Here is a 16,114-nt window from a genome sequence, read left to right as displayed (position 1 = left end):
AGTGCACAATCCCCTATTAATAGGTATACAACAACTTAAAGTTAGGTGCAAACAACTATACTATATTGAGACCAAACTATCATACAAAACATATGAGAGAACATTCATTTAGAGACTAGGACAGGGGCATGTTGACCCAATAAAAAATTTATCTAGGCAGATTTCACTAAAACTAAAATGAAGTTATCCAACTGATCACACTAACAATTTTCATGCTATCTCAGATCTATTTCTACAGATTGAGTTCCCAAATAACTAAACCAAACTCTCATTTGGACACCGGATGGGGCTTGAACATCAATGAGGCACATAGTGTTACACCCCGCACTTTCAGAGCATGAGCATGTCACGTACATCACCATAGTAATGGAGTATCGGAGACGTTCCATGATGTTTTGGAAGGTACAAGCCATGGAATATATGTAACAATGAAGTAAAGGATGATTATGATCTCGTAAGTCGTAATCGGGAAAGTCTATTTTGAAATGCAAGAACATGGCCATTATCATGTAAAATAAATGATAAGTATCATGTATGGAGAGTTTCGGAAGATTTTGAGATCAAGCAAATTGAAGAAAATAAGTTCGACGAAAAATTGAGAAATGTCGGGCAAAAAGAATTTTTAGTCAACTTTGGAGGGGTATATCTCCGTGTATATTAGGAGTTTTGAGGTGTTTCAAAATCCTAAAATGAAGTTCGTCAAGTCTAGTTTATAATGCAACAAACCGTTCATCGATAGGACATTGGAGTAGATAATTATGAACGTTACAAACTGAACTATCAATGCAGAAACAGGGCTGCTACAGTGTCACTACAGTACTACTACAGTACTGCCGACCTTGGCTACTATAAAAGGGGATAAAACCCCATTTTTCTTCATCAAAAACCTCTGAAAATTTCCAGAAAATTCAGCCATCAAAGGGCTCTTAAATCTCACATAGAATTGAGGATTTTGAGCAAATTTCAAGCTACGGAATATCAATCGAGCTCCGGACACCGCATAGAAGCGATTATAATTTCGTTTGGTGTTGGAATGACCTTGGGAACAAGTGGATATTGAATATCTTGCCACGTTAGTAAATATAAGGTATGGATTCTTGAATCTTTTTCTTTATCAACCTTGATTAAGGAATATTTGCAAGAAATAAAAGTTGTAGTTGTTGTGTTGTTGTTGTTGGCTTATGGATTGAGGTTTGAGGAGAATTTTGGATGAAAATATATATAATTATCTTGTAGAATGTTGAGGGCATTTTTGTTGTTATTATTGGTATTAATTTTGGCTTCTTTACGAAAATAAAGTCATTAAATAGTCGTATCACAAGTTGATTAGTGGAGAAATTTAGAAAAACATCGTGTGGGATGTTTTAGGAGATATATTGGCATAGATAATGGTATTGATGATGTTGGTATTGTTGTTGTTGATTGGTTGTTGATATTATGATTTCGGGCTAGGCATATAAACAGGGGAGACGCTGCCCGAATTTCGACAGAATCTAAAAGGATTTTAATTAAAGTCTTGAGACAAGCATGATGACGAGCCTAACAATGATATGAATGGTTGTATATGTAGATTACGAGGCTACGAATAATCTTAAGTGAATTGCGAGACAGGAAGTAAGGTGGGAGTCGAGAAATTATCTTCCAGGTATGTTAAGGCTCGTCCCTTTCTTTCAAAGGCATGATCCCTATGATTATAATTCCATAAATGTTTTCATGCTCCTTATTTCCAAAAGTTAGCTTTTCATGATTCCAAGGCATAAACCCTTTCCTAATAATTCATGAATGTTTTCCAAAATGTTCGTATTTCCTAAACCAGAGGTTTATGACTCCGTAAGCTTTTATGACAACAACGATGGATATGTTTTACAAGGACAACGATGATGACTATGATGAGAATGATTTCATGTTAAAAAGTTCCAAGTTTATGGTTTCAATGACGATATAAGAATGTTGAACCATTTCCTTGATGTCTCAATTTTATTCATGGATGATGACTATTATTTTTAAGATTCCAAAAGTATATGAATTGATGCCTTATGAGATTTATGATCTTATTCTATGTTTTCTCTTAATGCTATTCTTCATTGATAATCTCACCCTATAATAATTGTTCCTTCAAGGTGAGACAAAGCGACGACGATTATTCCATAATATAATCGGAGGTTACCGACCTTAAGTCACTCCGATGTACTTATGGCTTTTACTTGGCTCTCATGCATGCTTTATATATATATGTATGCATTTTTTGTCACACTGCGTCGCGCTATAGTCGGCCGGACAGGCACGTAGATGTGCACACCACTGCAGTGGGCATGTTATGATATTGCCTCGGACACAGGAGGCCCGGACGCGGGCTAATGATGATAACATCGAGCCTTAATGGCCGGGCATGATACTATATATATGACACCGAGCCTTAATGGCCGGGCATGGTACTATGTAAATGTATAGAAATGGTTTTTTTTAAAAGGATAAGCATGCATGACATCCGCTTTATGAGGCATTCAAATGTACAAGTTATCTCTCTTATTCCTTGTTACTTTCATATCTATGTTATGTTGTTACTCATGCCTTACATACTCAGTACATTATTCGTACTGACGTCCCTTCTTGTGGACGCTGCGTTTCATGCCACGCAGGTGTATACAGATGAGTAGAGGATATTGCTAGAAGATGTTCCAGCTGGATTGGCGAGCTCCTTTTCTTTCCGGAGTGTTGCCGAGTCAGAGTATCTATGATATGGTATATTGATTTATGTTAGAGACTTTGCAGACAGAGTCACGTATATAGTATGTCAGTCTTGTAAGCGACTCTGAAAGCCGATGTATCATTATGCATTACTTTACAAATTCATATGATTACAGATTTTATTTGACTCGAGAAAGACGAAAATAATGTTTTCGAAAAGCTTCCATTATGCATTTCATTTCATGACTTAAGAATCCTGTGAGATTTATGAGTATAACGAGAACCAGTGGGTTCGCTCGGCTCTAAGTAAGGGTCGGGTGCCCATCATGCCCTATCAGGATTGGGGTGTGACAAATAGATGAAGAATATTTCATGATTTAAACAAATTGAGTACAGACTGGGTCTCTAGGCATGCTGGATTAGGCTAACAACAATAGTTAGAAAGAAAGAAAAAACAATTTAGACTTAGGCAATTTAAAAAGGTCATACTCCTATATGCTCAACTAAACCCCAATTGTATATTCATGTCAAGCATGATGAACTACTAATGACCACATAAGAGGACTGGACAGACAAAGCAAACAATGAGTAACTAATGACTAAACTAATCTAAATAGGCAGTCATGTTATCCTAATGCTATTTGACAGTGAAAAAATGGCATGTTTATGCAAACTAATGAAACTAAGATTTATCTAGACTAACACTTAAACATATATGAACAACAACATACTTAAAGGCTGCATTAATCAATACTGGACTGAATTTAAGCTAAAATAAGACAACCATATAATGATCCTTAAATTAACTACCATCAGATTAAACTGAAACAAAGCAGGTTTTAACACTGAAAACTACTAACAATGCTAACAGAACTAACAGACTTTATATGCTAATTACACATGAAATATAGACTATTCTAAGCTGACTTAAACTAGACAGGCATCTATTACTAATGTCCTAACACATACTTAATTAAGAAATAGTTAAACTAAACAAGCATACGAACATGTTAAACCTAATAACACATAATTAAGCTAAACACACAAACATGCTAAATTCAGGCAAAAAATAACTAAAAGGAAGAAAATTTACCTTGAGATTAGAATCGATGCCTTTTTGCTCCTCACCCGAGACTCAGCCACAAACAAAGAAATAAAATTTAGACTTAGAACCCAACTAAGTAAAGGTTTCAGCAAATTGCTAAATCCCTTATTAAGTCAGGTATTTTACTCTATATTTTGAGTATGTGTATTGAAAAATGAAACTCGTGAGGTGTGTCTGTTGTAAATTACGAGGTCCTTTATATAAATCCCAAAACTTTGGCTCCCAACCGATATGGGATTTTCAGTTTTTGCAAAAGGATTCTCTTGAATCCTTGTGGATCAATACAAACCAACGAGAATCGTAACTTTTACCAAACAAGAAAACAAAGCTTATTAAGATGTTGTCCTTGATGTGCATACGAAGAAAAAACAAGAAAATAAAAGATTGGCAAAAGTCATAGATGGCCCCTCAACTTTACCATATTTTCCTCATGGCTACCTAAATCAAGGGTTGTACCTATTGGTTACCTAAAATACTCTGAATTTGTACCAAATAAGCACCTTTTGCCTACATGGCAGCTCGTATGTGCTGCACGCAAAATGGGCGCGTAAAGGGGTGTTTTGTTGCCTACATGGCAACTTCCAATGTATATTTTTTGGTTAAGATCCCCAATTCCAAATTTTCTCCTTTCTCCTCCTTTCTCCCTCGTTTCTCTCTCTCCTTTCTCCCCGTTTCTCTCTCTTCTTTCTGTTCTATTTCTTTCTTCCTTCTCTCTTCTCTCTCGATTTATAGTTGTTGCTGTGTGTATTCTCTCTTATTTCTCTTTTAGTTCTCTCTTCTTTATAGCAATGTCACAAAATTCAGGAATTATAGATGAAAATATTATTTGTAATTGTGGTAATTCTTGTAATGTAAGAACTTCGAGAACAATTAACAACCCAGGTCGTAGATTTTTTGGTTGCAAGATGCCAAAAGTGAGTAGCTATTTTAAAATTTTGATTTTCGGCCATTTTTTTTAATCTGTTTGTGTTCATAATTTTCTTTTCGTTTTATGTAGGATAAGGGTGGATGTGGCTATTTTAAATGGATTGATCCTTCTCCAGAGGTTGAGCTTTTGAAGGAGAAGCTTAAAGAGGTTGATAAAGAGAGGTATACATTGAAATAAAAAAATGAAGGAACTTGGAGGCAAGTTTGATTCATTGAAACAAAAATAGAAGGAAATTAAGCAAGAGAGAGACTGTGCAAAAGCCAAATTCAACAGGCTTGTCATTGTTGTTCTATGTTTTTTACTTGCAAAAATTCTCTTTGGGTAGTCTAATTGTTTGTAATGTTCCTACAAAGATTTTCTTCTATGTTTGTAGTAATGTTTTGGTTATTAGATTTTGTGAATTACTTGGCTTGTGTTTGGCGTTGTGAATTAGTCGCAAATATGACATGAATAGAATCTGCAAATATAAATCAGCAAAGAAACATAGCAATTGTTCATTAAAAGTAAATTGAGCATCATACATAGAAAAGAAAATAGAGACCTAGTCAACAACTATGACATCTTCCTCTTCCTCTTCCTTCTTTTGAACATTGAATCCTATGCCCTGCAGGCACTTACACTCGCAGACCCAAATACAGAGTGTATCTCCCTCCATCAATAGCTCGGATTCCTTAAAGTCTTCCACCCGAGACAGAGGCGCGCGTGTTTTCTAATTTTGTAGGTCATAGTGTAACGTTTTTCTCCATAAGCAACAACAGCATGAGTTTTCTTGGTTGGTAGAACGTCGGGAATATTACTAGGAAGCACCTACAAAAAAAAACATGAAAATTTACTAAACTATTGCAATAAAAATAGCAAATGAAACATGGAAGCTAAATTAAACGTACGAAATCATCACTTTCTACGTATGACCGTGTTAATTTCTTCTCAAAATATGACAACATTTTTGAGGTTGAATGAACTTGTTTTAAGAAGTGAATGGGATAATTTGAATGGGATGAAGAGAATGGGGACGAAGTTAGTGGGTTTTATAGATGGTTGAAATGGAAGACTAAGTGAATTGGATGAAGTTGGATGGGGTGAATTCGATGATGTGAATTGAATTAAGTCGATGTGGTCTTTAATTTATGGCCTAGTTAGTTGTATTTGACTCTAACTGTGTCATTTATTTGGTTGTTGAGTATTTTGACCCATTTATTGTGTTTTTGGTCTTGAATTGGCACAACTGCCACGGTTGCCTATATTCCAGCACAAATGTTAATCTGCCCCATGCATGTTTTGACTCAGTGGTAGAAATTGAAGAGTAATATTGGCACAAATTTCATTAGCACAAATCGAAGAGTACCATTGCTAATGTCATTGGCACAATGGTAATGCATAATAATAAGTCTAGCTAGACAGCACTGTTGCAGTTTACATATACTAAAAACATTGTTTCAAATACCCTAAATTTGACAATTCCTACATTAACTACTTGTTGGAGCTTCCTTCTGCTGAAGATCTGCTTGTTACTAATGCATCCTTTTGGTTTCTCTTGTTGGATCTCATTCGGGATAGTTGTGATGTGGTCATTGCATCCTTTCCTTGACATTTCAGTCCACGAGCTTTATAACCAATATCAATATTTGTTGGTGAAGCACTCTTCAAGTTTGTTGCACCATGTAGAACCCTCTCACTTGTTGTACCAGGCTTCAATTAAAATGTGAAACATTAGTAAATTGTGTTGAACAAAGATAAAGGCAAATCATAAAGTGAACTTACATTAAAGACTTGTGCTCCAGTAACAGGATTAGAGTATACACCAAAACCAGTTGTAGGCCTACTTTTATTTCCAGTAGCTGCAGCAAAACCAGCAGTAGTATATGCCCTTTTGTGGCCTGATAATGGTGGCAATTGACTTGAATAAGAGTCTTCTCTTGCACTCACAAATGGTACCCCTCTTGCATTTGTGAATTTTTTTCTGCCCCTCCCCTGCCAGCTCCAACTTGAGCCCTCTTTTGTGGAGCTACTGGCACAGCCCTTGTGTCACCACAAATTGAGCTTGATTGTGTAGTTGCATAAGCTGAATTAGCAGTTGGATATGCAGGACCCTTCATTCTAGATTATATTACACAACTAAAAATGTAAATGATCCAAAGTGTATAAATTGTACAATTTAAATGAAGATGTAAATAACTTTTACAAGATATAATTACTGTTGGTGTTGGAGCAACAGTTTGGGCATCTCTTGGCACAAAAATTGTGTCACTACAAACAGAGCTGAATTGAGTTAGTGGAGTTGGTTGAGATTGACTACTTTGCCTTTCAGTTGAGGGTATTGGTTGAGAAGGACCACCCATTCCATGCTAGCAAACAGAAACAATGGGATGAAAATTAGAGACTTATATATAAGAAACTAAAGTTAAGAATATGATAAATTCAATTGTACTTACTCTTCTTCCACAGGCAGTCTTGTTATGGCCAACTTGTTTTCATAGTGAACAAGTCATCTTCACAGCCTTCTTTGACAACTTTCCATATTTCTTTGGCTCATCTTTATCCTTCGTTCTTTTCTTCTTTGGTCTCCCATGTCACACCCTAACCTTACTAGGGTGTAATGGGCACCCGACCCTTATTTAGGGCCGAGCGAACCCGCTGACTCTCACCACACACATAATCTCTTTGGACTCCTTAAATCAAACAAAAATGAAATACATAGTAAAGGCTTTCAGAAATATTCTTTCCGTCATTCTCAAGTCAAGTAAAATCTGTAATCATATGGAGTTTGTAACATAACGCAAAATGGTACATCGGCTTTCAGAGCCGCTTACAAGACTGACGACCCACATACGTGACTCTGTCTGCAAAGTCTCTAACATCAATCAGGAATCATAACATATACATATACTCAGACTCGGCAACACTCCGGAAGGAACTGGAGCTCGCCAATCCCGCTGGAACATCTTCTAGCAATGTCTTCTACTCATCTGGGTGTACCTGCGCGGCATGAAACGCAGCCCCCGAAGAAAGGGGGTTAGTACGGAAAATGTACTGAACATGTAAGGCATAAAATACAGCAACAGAACCACAAACGGAATAAAAGTACAGAAAGTAAGTGCACTATTCAGAATACCAAAATGTTTACTTTTAAAACACAAATCATGCATGTCAAATCATATACCATATATGCATATAACAGATCCCGGCCCTCTAGTGAAGGATGCGGTGAACAGAATCATCATATGCCATCCTGGCTGCCACCCCCATATCATCATATACATATACATATAACAGATTCCGGCCCTCTAGTGAGGGACGCGGTGAACAATGCAGTGGAAAGCGCACGATAACAGACCCTGGCCCGGGACTCAGTGAAAGATACATTGAGGCAGGCACGAGCAGAGTAGTGAGAAACTGTATGTACATAAAAATCAATTTTTAAGACTCGATGAATAAGTACACAAACGACACTTGAAGGATCGTAAGCACGTTTCGAGGCAATCCGAGTTAGTATAAGAAAGTTATGGACATTTTTACTACAGAAACCTCTACGAACGTTTTAAAGCAATCTGAGACCGTCTACAAAAGTTAGGAACATTAATTCTTATAGAACTCTTTTAAAAACATATCAAAAGTGCATAAGAATCATTAACAAGCTCGGAATCAAAGAGTAACCCCAATGTGCATATCATACCTTATTTGGCTCTAGGACATGCCAAAAGAAAGAAAGAAAGAAAGGGTAAGCCTTACATACCTTGTCCGCTTCCTAAGCTAATCCGAACTTAAGTCTCAGCTTTTCCAAGATCTACAACAATGTTAGTAGATACCAAACATTAGCTATAAATGCTCAAGAGTCCAATCCCTACTAACACTCCATCTACAGAAATTTCGGCAGCATTTCCCCTGTAAATACAACCATCCCCGAGAATCCAACTCGGCCAAATCATCAACAACAAATCCGAGAATTCAACTCGGCCAAATTATCAACAACAATGCCAACAACCATATTAACAACTTCAACAATCAACCCAAAATGCATTCTAACGTTAGTAACTCCTTTTGCATAATTCGACGACATTTCACTTATATTCAATTCAATCACAACAACCCAACTTACAATCTTCCAAACACGTGTCTCACTTCCAAATTCATGAATTATATTTTACAACCTACACACTAGCAATATCATTCATAGAAATATAAGAAACCATACTAATGTCACATTAACTTCTTCAACAATCCCACAACGATTACAACCTCTTTTCAAGCCATTAAACCTTCCTTTTTATTATGGAATCCACAACAACAACAATCAAACTACTAAATAAAATCAATTCATCTTATCTTACCAACACACCTTTATTCGGCCACAACCTCCACATCGATATTTCATGAATTTCATCAATTTCTACATACTACAACACTCACACATCATCCATAACATATGAGAGAGAAGATTAAACCTTACCTTTCTCCACTTATCTTCTCACTTGGATAGGGTTGTATATTGCACAAATGAATGATTTGATTGCTCAAATAACTCCTCCATGTTAACAAGGACCTTCCAATTGGTTGGAGTGCTAGAAGAAAATTATTTTTCTTGATCAATTTCTATGGCACCAATTTTGGGAGCCATGGCCGAATACTCTCCTCCTTTTTTTTTTCCTTCTCCAAGCTTCTTGATTTAAAAGATGAATATATCTTAATTTGTCATCACTTGCCCACACACATATATATACATGGCTCCTACAAATATAAAGTGGACACATGTCCCTTCTCCCTCTTTCTTGAAGTTTCTTAAAATAAAACAAGAATGAATAATTGTCTTATTTTGTCATCACTTACCCATATATACATATATATAACGTGCCCCTAGCCTTCCACAATATTACCATGAACCACCTTGTGAATTTCCCTTTTTACCCTTAGCCTTTCTCAACATTTCCATACTAATAAACAACTTGTATATTAAAATAACTTTGGAAAATAGTCTTGCCCTTAACTTACCACGACTATCTCGAAATATCCTAATGTACAAAATGCGGGATATAACATCCCAGACAATTTTCTTGGCACTGAAGGCTCTATTGATGGTTTTGTAGTCTTAGGCCACATCCTCATATTGGTAATAGGTTGGATAAAGTGACTATAAGCCTTAAGAAATGTTTCCTTCCTATACCAATGCTCTACACGTGCATCAGGATCTGAATTCAAGTAATAATAAGCATAAACAGCATGAGGTCAAGGAATACCCCTTAACATCCACAGCCTACAGTCACAATATTTCTTATCCAAGTGGACAACAAATATGAACCCACCATCTCTAATTTCCAAACCATACACTTCATTCCATTGAACATGACACCTATTAGACAACTCCTTGTTCTCTTATAATATTCTTCTTGCCATAGGGGCAATATCATCAATCCAAGTTTCAGCAAATTTGATCATGTCTATATGCCTATTCATCATTTTATGCCTAATTTCCTCTAACATCGTGATAATAAATTTATGTCTAGCAGCTAAGATCCAAGAACTATAAGTCTCACACATGTTATTTTCCACAACATCACACTTGGAATGAAACTTGAAATATGCCCTACAAAAACTAAAGGCTCATAATGCAAAAAATCCTCCATTATCTTGGGCTTACCCAATTTGGCTATTTTATCCATCTCCTCTTTAAACTTGACTTCAAAGCTAGCTTTAGAGCATCTCCAAAACTGCTTCCTTCTTTCTTCTCCTCTCCACTCTTTGTGCCAATTACTCCAAACATGTCTAGCACATCTCCTTATCTCAGCATTTGGCAGTAGCTCCAACAAGACAGGAATAAGTCCCTTTCAAAAGTGTGTAAAGTACAAAAATAACAAAACAGTTAAACATACTGAAATGTCCTCTACTAAACTGAAATTTTAAGTAAATGGAACAGAAATGGTACCTTTTGCATGTCTGACATTACAGTCAACCCTTCACCATTTCCCAAATTCAGATCAGCGATCAAGTACTTTATAAACCAATTCCAGCTATGTTTAGTCTCTGTATCCACCACTGCCCAGGCAATAGGATACATTTGGTTGTTCCCATTCTTTCTCACAGCTACCAATAGCTCACCCTTATAAGCTCCTTTCAGAAAACAACCATCGAATCCTATTATTTTTCTGCACCCATCCAACCAGCCTTGTTTAAATGCCTATAAGCACACAAAAAAGTTTTTCCTAGGTTCAGTCTCCTTATCAATTTTAACCCAACGACTACTTCCTGGATTGGTTTGCTTGATCATGTTAACATAGTCACATAATCTGGAAAATTCCAGATTCCATTCACCCATATTTTCTATCATAACCCTCTATTTTGCCCTGTGGCAAACAGTGCTACCAACATAAAGACCAAGCTTGTCCCTTACCAAATCCTGAATTTCCCATATCCTTATGTAAGGTTGAGAAATAATTTTGTCCTTAAACTTCCTTGCTATTAGCTTAGAAGTGCACATCTTGTTTTTGTTCAAAGGAATACACTTGTGAATGGGATGATAGGTAATCATCTTAAAATCACCTGTGTCCCTATCAAGCTTAGCTTCCAACAACCACTTACACTTGGTATTTTTACACTTAGCCCTCACCCTATGGCTATCATTTGGTCTTACCTTCAATTGCCTCCTATATTCTACAGCATAGTCTGCTAGAGCCTTTCTAAATTGTGTTACACCATCAAAGACCATTCCAAGCTCAAAAACAGCCACCTCACAATCTTCATCATACCTAAATTTTTTGCTTTTCCTTCTAGAAGGTAAATCTACCCCCCCCCCCCCCCCCCTCCCTCTACAGCATCTGCATCAAGTTGTTCTTCACTCTAACAGTCAGAGCTATCAATATATTCCTCATCTACGCCCAATTTCCCAGCATATTTGTTAGACTTATTTTTCCCAATATCCTCAAACCCTCTATCTATACCACCAGCCTCTCCAACTGGAATTTCTTGAGTTGCAGCAGCCTTTTTTTCTTTATTTGTTTACTTTTTGTTTCTTGTCTAATAGCTCTCAACTCCTCATCTATATCTGACCCATCTTCTGGTGGTATTTCTCCTAGATCTAAATCACTACTCACATAATCAGATATATTAGATGCTTCTTCACCTAACTTGTCACTAGCAGCCCTATATACAAACTCAAGAGTAACCCCAACACCCTCCTGATCTAGGTTATCATAAGCAGACCAAACACCCTCATGATCTAGGTTATCAGCAGCAGCCCCAACACCCTCTTCATCTAAGTTATCAGCAGCCCCAAACCCCTTTTGATGACCTAGTTTGACTAGAAGAAACTTCTGGGCCTTTTAAGAGACCAACAGGCCCATCAGTTTCAGCCAAGGCAGTATCCAATGAATGAAGGACATATACATGAAAGGGGTCCTCATTTTTTAAGTCTTTTATTAGGTCCAGTAGATGTTTATCAGACTCAATAACATTGAATTCTCTAGTACTTGCATCTTGGTAAAAAAAAAACCATCAACCGTTAAATAACCTAATTCTCTAGTGTAATAAAGCAATTCCATTAGGGAATAGTAGTCTTTCTCGATATACCTGATGATTGACACTAAAAAGGAATGGTAATTAGGTTCAGGATTTTCTACAAAGGTCCCACCGTAGTGAATGTGTATAAATATGACCTCCTCCATGGTCAATTAGTAAGGTAAACCTGAAAAAGAAAATCACAAAATGAATTAATTTCAGCAAAATTACCAAAAGGGCACATGTTTAAGTCATATTTTAGAGAAATGGAGCAGGGAATATTCTCAAACACATAACCCCAAATCTGGAAATTAAAAACCTAACTTTCTAATCCCACTCACCACCGATAACTACTACACTACAAATATAGTAACGGAAAGGGACGGAATATTCTAAAAAACAAACACCAAAAAAACTAAATTAATCTCAAAAACCCTAGCAAGCTTAAACAACCATTATGAACACGATTAACAGCTAATCTAGAGAGATACAAAGGTTTAAGATACTTACACATAAGATATTATTCCTCAAACACCTTTAATCGACGGTGATGCTCACCGTCGATGATATCGCCGTGAGAGAGAGGGGGTCGGGGAGAGAGAAAATGAGCAATTTGGGAATTAGGTTAGTGGTTGGTCCATTTACTCTAGGAAACCGTTTAAAAAAACGTGGATTTTATTTTCCACGTGGGAGGCGTTAAATGGAGCGAAAGTACACGTAAGTGGGGCGTATATACACGCGGCAAGGTGTAATTAAAAAAAAAAGGCAAAAGGTGCTTATGTGGTACAAATTCAGATTAGTTTAGGTACCCAATAGGTACAACCTTCGGTTAGGTAGCCATGAGGAAAATGTGATAAAGTTTGGGGGGGCTATCTATGACCTTTGCCTAAAAGATTTTTAACTTGCTAGTGGTGTATCGACAGATTGGGCATGGTCGAAATAAACAGGGGGGAGGGGAAATCTGGACCAAGTTGACCTATATACATGGTATACACGGGTATACATGTATATTCGTGTATACACGTGTATATAGGAAGGGAAAATGTGCAAATTTTTTAAATAGAAAAATTTAAAAACGTGACACTTGGTTAGACATTTAAATTATGGCCACATTAGAACTAATTAATCAATTAATCTTTAAATGGCCATGTACATAAAAATGACTAATTTTTGCAAAATATAACCTAATTGATTTAAATCATGTAATAGGCTATTTCAATTATAACCACAATCATCACATAGCAAACAATTTCGAATACAATCATAATTAAGCACATAACCAATTTGATTAATTTTAAATTGTAAATGTGAATTATGATTATGCAATTTTGAAATTGAGAGATATAAAATGATTGTTCATTTAATTAATCCAATTTCTTGAAATTAATGCCAACTTGACACTTGATAATAGAAACAATTAATTGAATAATTGTTTTGAACTATTTTTTATTTAATTTTGACAAATACTTTAATATTAATGATAAAATATGCGAAGTATTTTTAAATGACTTACATATATATTTGAACTTATTTTGTCAAATGAAATGGAAAAATATTATCGAAATAATTTTGCAAAAAAATCATTTTGGTTTATAAAATACACATTTCACTCCTTTTGAGATCCGAGAACTTTGAGCAAATAGATAAAATTGTTAGAGGTCAAAAATTAAGTGTCAACACCATCAATCTCTAAATCATCCTCAACTATAAAAGCAAACTCGTCATCCTCACTAAGCCACCATGCCTCAAGCCACTGACCCTGTAAGCCAGCATTCAAACTACCATAATGCACAAAGTTCTCTCCGTATTTCCAAGACAACCCATCAACAAAATCAAGAATTTCACACAAACAAAAATGCATATGTCAAGGGGGAAAGAGTCTCAAAGAATCGTTGAGGTTTGGAAACCAAACGTTCTTGAACAATTGGGGTATTCACTCACTCTCTTAATAAACATCAATTTCATACACACACACACTCTTCATATATCAGGGATAAATACAACAATTATGCAAGTTAGACAGAAAACACGGACAACGGTGTTTTCGGTGGCAGATGGGTGAGTAGCATGTCCTAGCTAAATCTATTGATGGTAGACAGAGGCGGAGCTAGTGTCTTTTTCACGAATTCAGTCGAACCCAGTAACTTTGGGTTAAAATGTGTTTTTTTAAGAAATTCATTAAATATGTTTGAATTATTAATTTAAAACTCAGTAACTTAGAGAACCAGAATCTCGACTCATAAGTTTCAAATCCTGGCTCTGCCTTTGTGTACATACCTTCACACTTTTTCCTACTTTTATTCTATCTTCAATTGTTCCTTGGTCCGTGCTTGGTTATCCCCCAACCTGAGACTCTTCCTTGGTTTGTTAGGCATTCTCACATATCTCAAGGCTCTCGTTACCCTCACGTGGGCTTGCACATAATTCAGGTCTAACTTCATTACCCTCCTAAGCTCATTTTTAGTCGAATAAACTGCAAAAATCTATGGGGCTTTTCCGTGTTTAACACATGTATGGCACGTGAAAAGCACGCAACTCAATTTCATCCAGAGGCAATAAATAGAAAAATTTGAAGACTGCGGGTAACAAAAATACTGAATAGTTTAGGTATGTAAGTTGCAAACACTCCATACTTTAATACAATTTTATTCTAAAGAAAATACCACGAGTCGAACACATGTATGGCACGTGAATAGCACACATTAACTTAATTGGAAAATCAGCCAATCAAGTCAGGGAATGTTCTGCTTTCTTGCCCAGAATCCAGACATATGAGCTTAAAAGGCCGTGTGATATTCACTCGTCACAAACAGAGATCACATAAAAAATTAATTGGACTAAAAACAAATTAAGAATTGAACACACGTTAACAAAATTAAGAAACTGAAAAGTACCTGGAACAATGATAATTTTCTAACTTTTTTTTCTCTCTGTGCAGCTTTGATAGTGCCGAAGTAGTCATGTTGTCTGAGTATATATTGAGGAAACAGTGGCACAGGTGTTACATCCACATTTGCATTACATGCAGTGGCTGCTTACGTTTGCTTCCAAAGTACACTGACGTTTTCTTCAATCTCTTGTTTGAAGATTGCTGGTAACAAAAATACTGAATAATTTAGGTATGTAAGTTGTAAACACTCCATACTTTAATACAATTTTATTCTAAAGAAAATACCACGAGTCTAACACATGTATGGCACGTGAATAGCACACATTAACTCAATTGGAAAATCGGCTAATCAAGTTAGGGAATGTTCTGCTTTCTTGCCCAGAATCCAGACATATAAGCTTAAAAGGCCGTGTGATATTCACCCGTCACAAACAGAGATCACATCAAAACTTAATTGGACTAAAAAAAATTAAGAATTGAACACACATTAACAAAATTAAGAAACTGAAAGATACCTGGAACAACGATAATTTTCTAACTTTTTTTCTCTCTGTGCAGCTTTGATAGTGTTGGGTCCATCCCATAATTTGAGGAAGGAAACATCTCCCTCATTTTAAGGAAGAAAACATTTCCCTTGTTTTGAGGAAGAAAACATATTCCTTGTTTTAAGGAAGAAAACATCTTCCTTGTATTTGGCAAATTGTCAAGTGGTTGCTTGAGTCACAAATGACATCAATAGGTTCATTTCATCCCTATAAATAGGAAGCCTTCTATCATTTGTAGACACACCAAAATCTCAGACAATACATCTGAGTGAGAGCAAAGTGAGGTATTCCATAGACTGTAAGAAACTAGTCTGTGAAGAAAAATAGAGTGTGAGTGATATTGTAGTGAGGTGGGAAAAATCAAAAGAGTGTTTTTCTTTTGAGGGTGTAATGGTCTTAGGAGTATTTGTACTCGTTACTACACGGTGTAAAATTCCTTGCTATAGTGATATCAGCTGCTCCTCTTGGCCGTG

The sequence above is a fragment of the Lycium barbarum genome, chromosome 2, assembly GCF_019175385.1.
Source record: "Lycium barbarum isolate Lr01 chromosome 2, ASM1917538v2, whole genome shotgun sequence".
NCBI lineage: Eukaryota > Viridiplantae > Streptophyta > Magnoliopsida > Solanales > Solanaceae > Lycium > Lycium barbarum.
Note: the sequence above shows the minus strand (reverse complement) of the source record.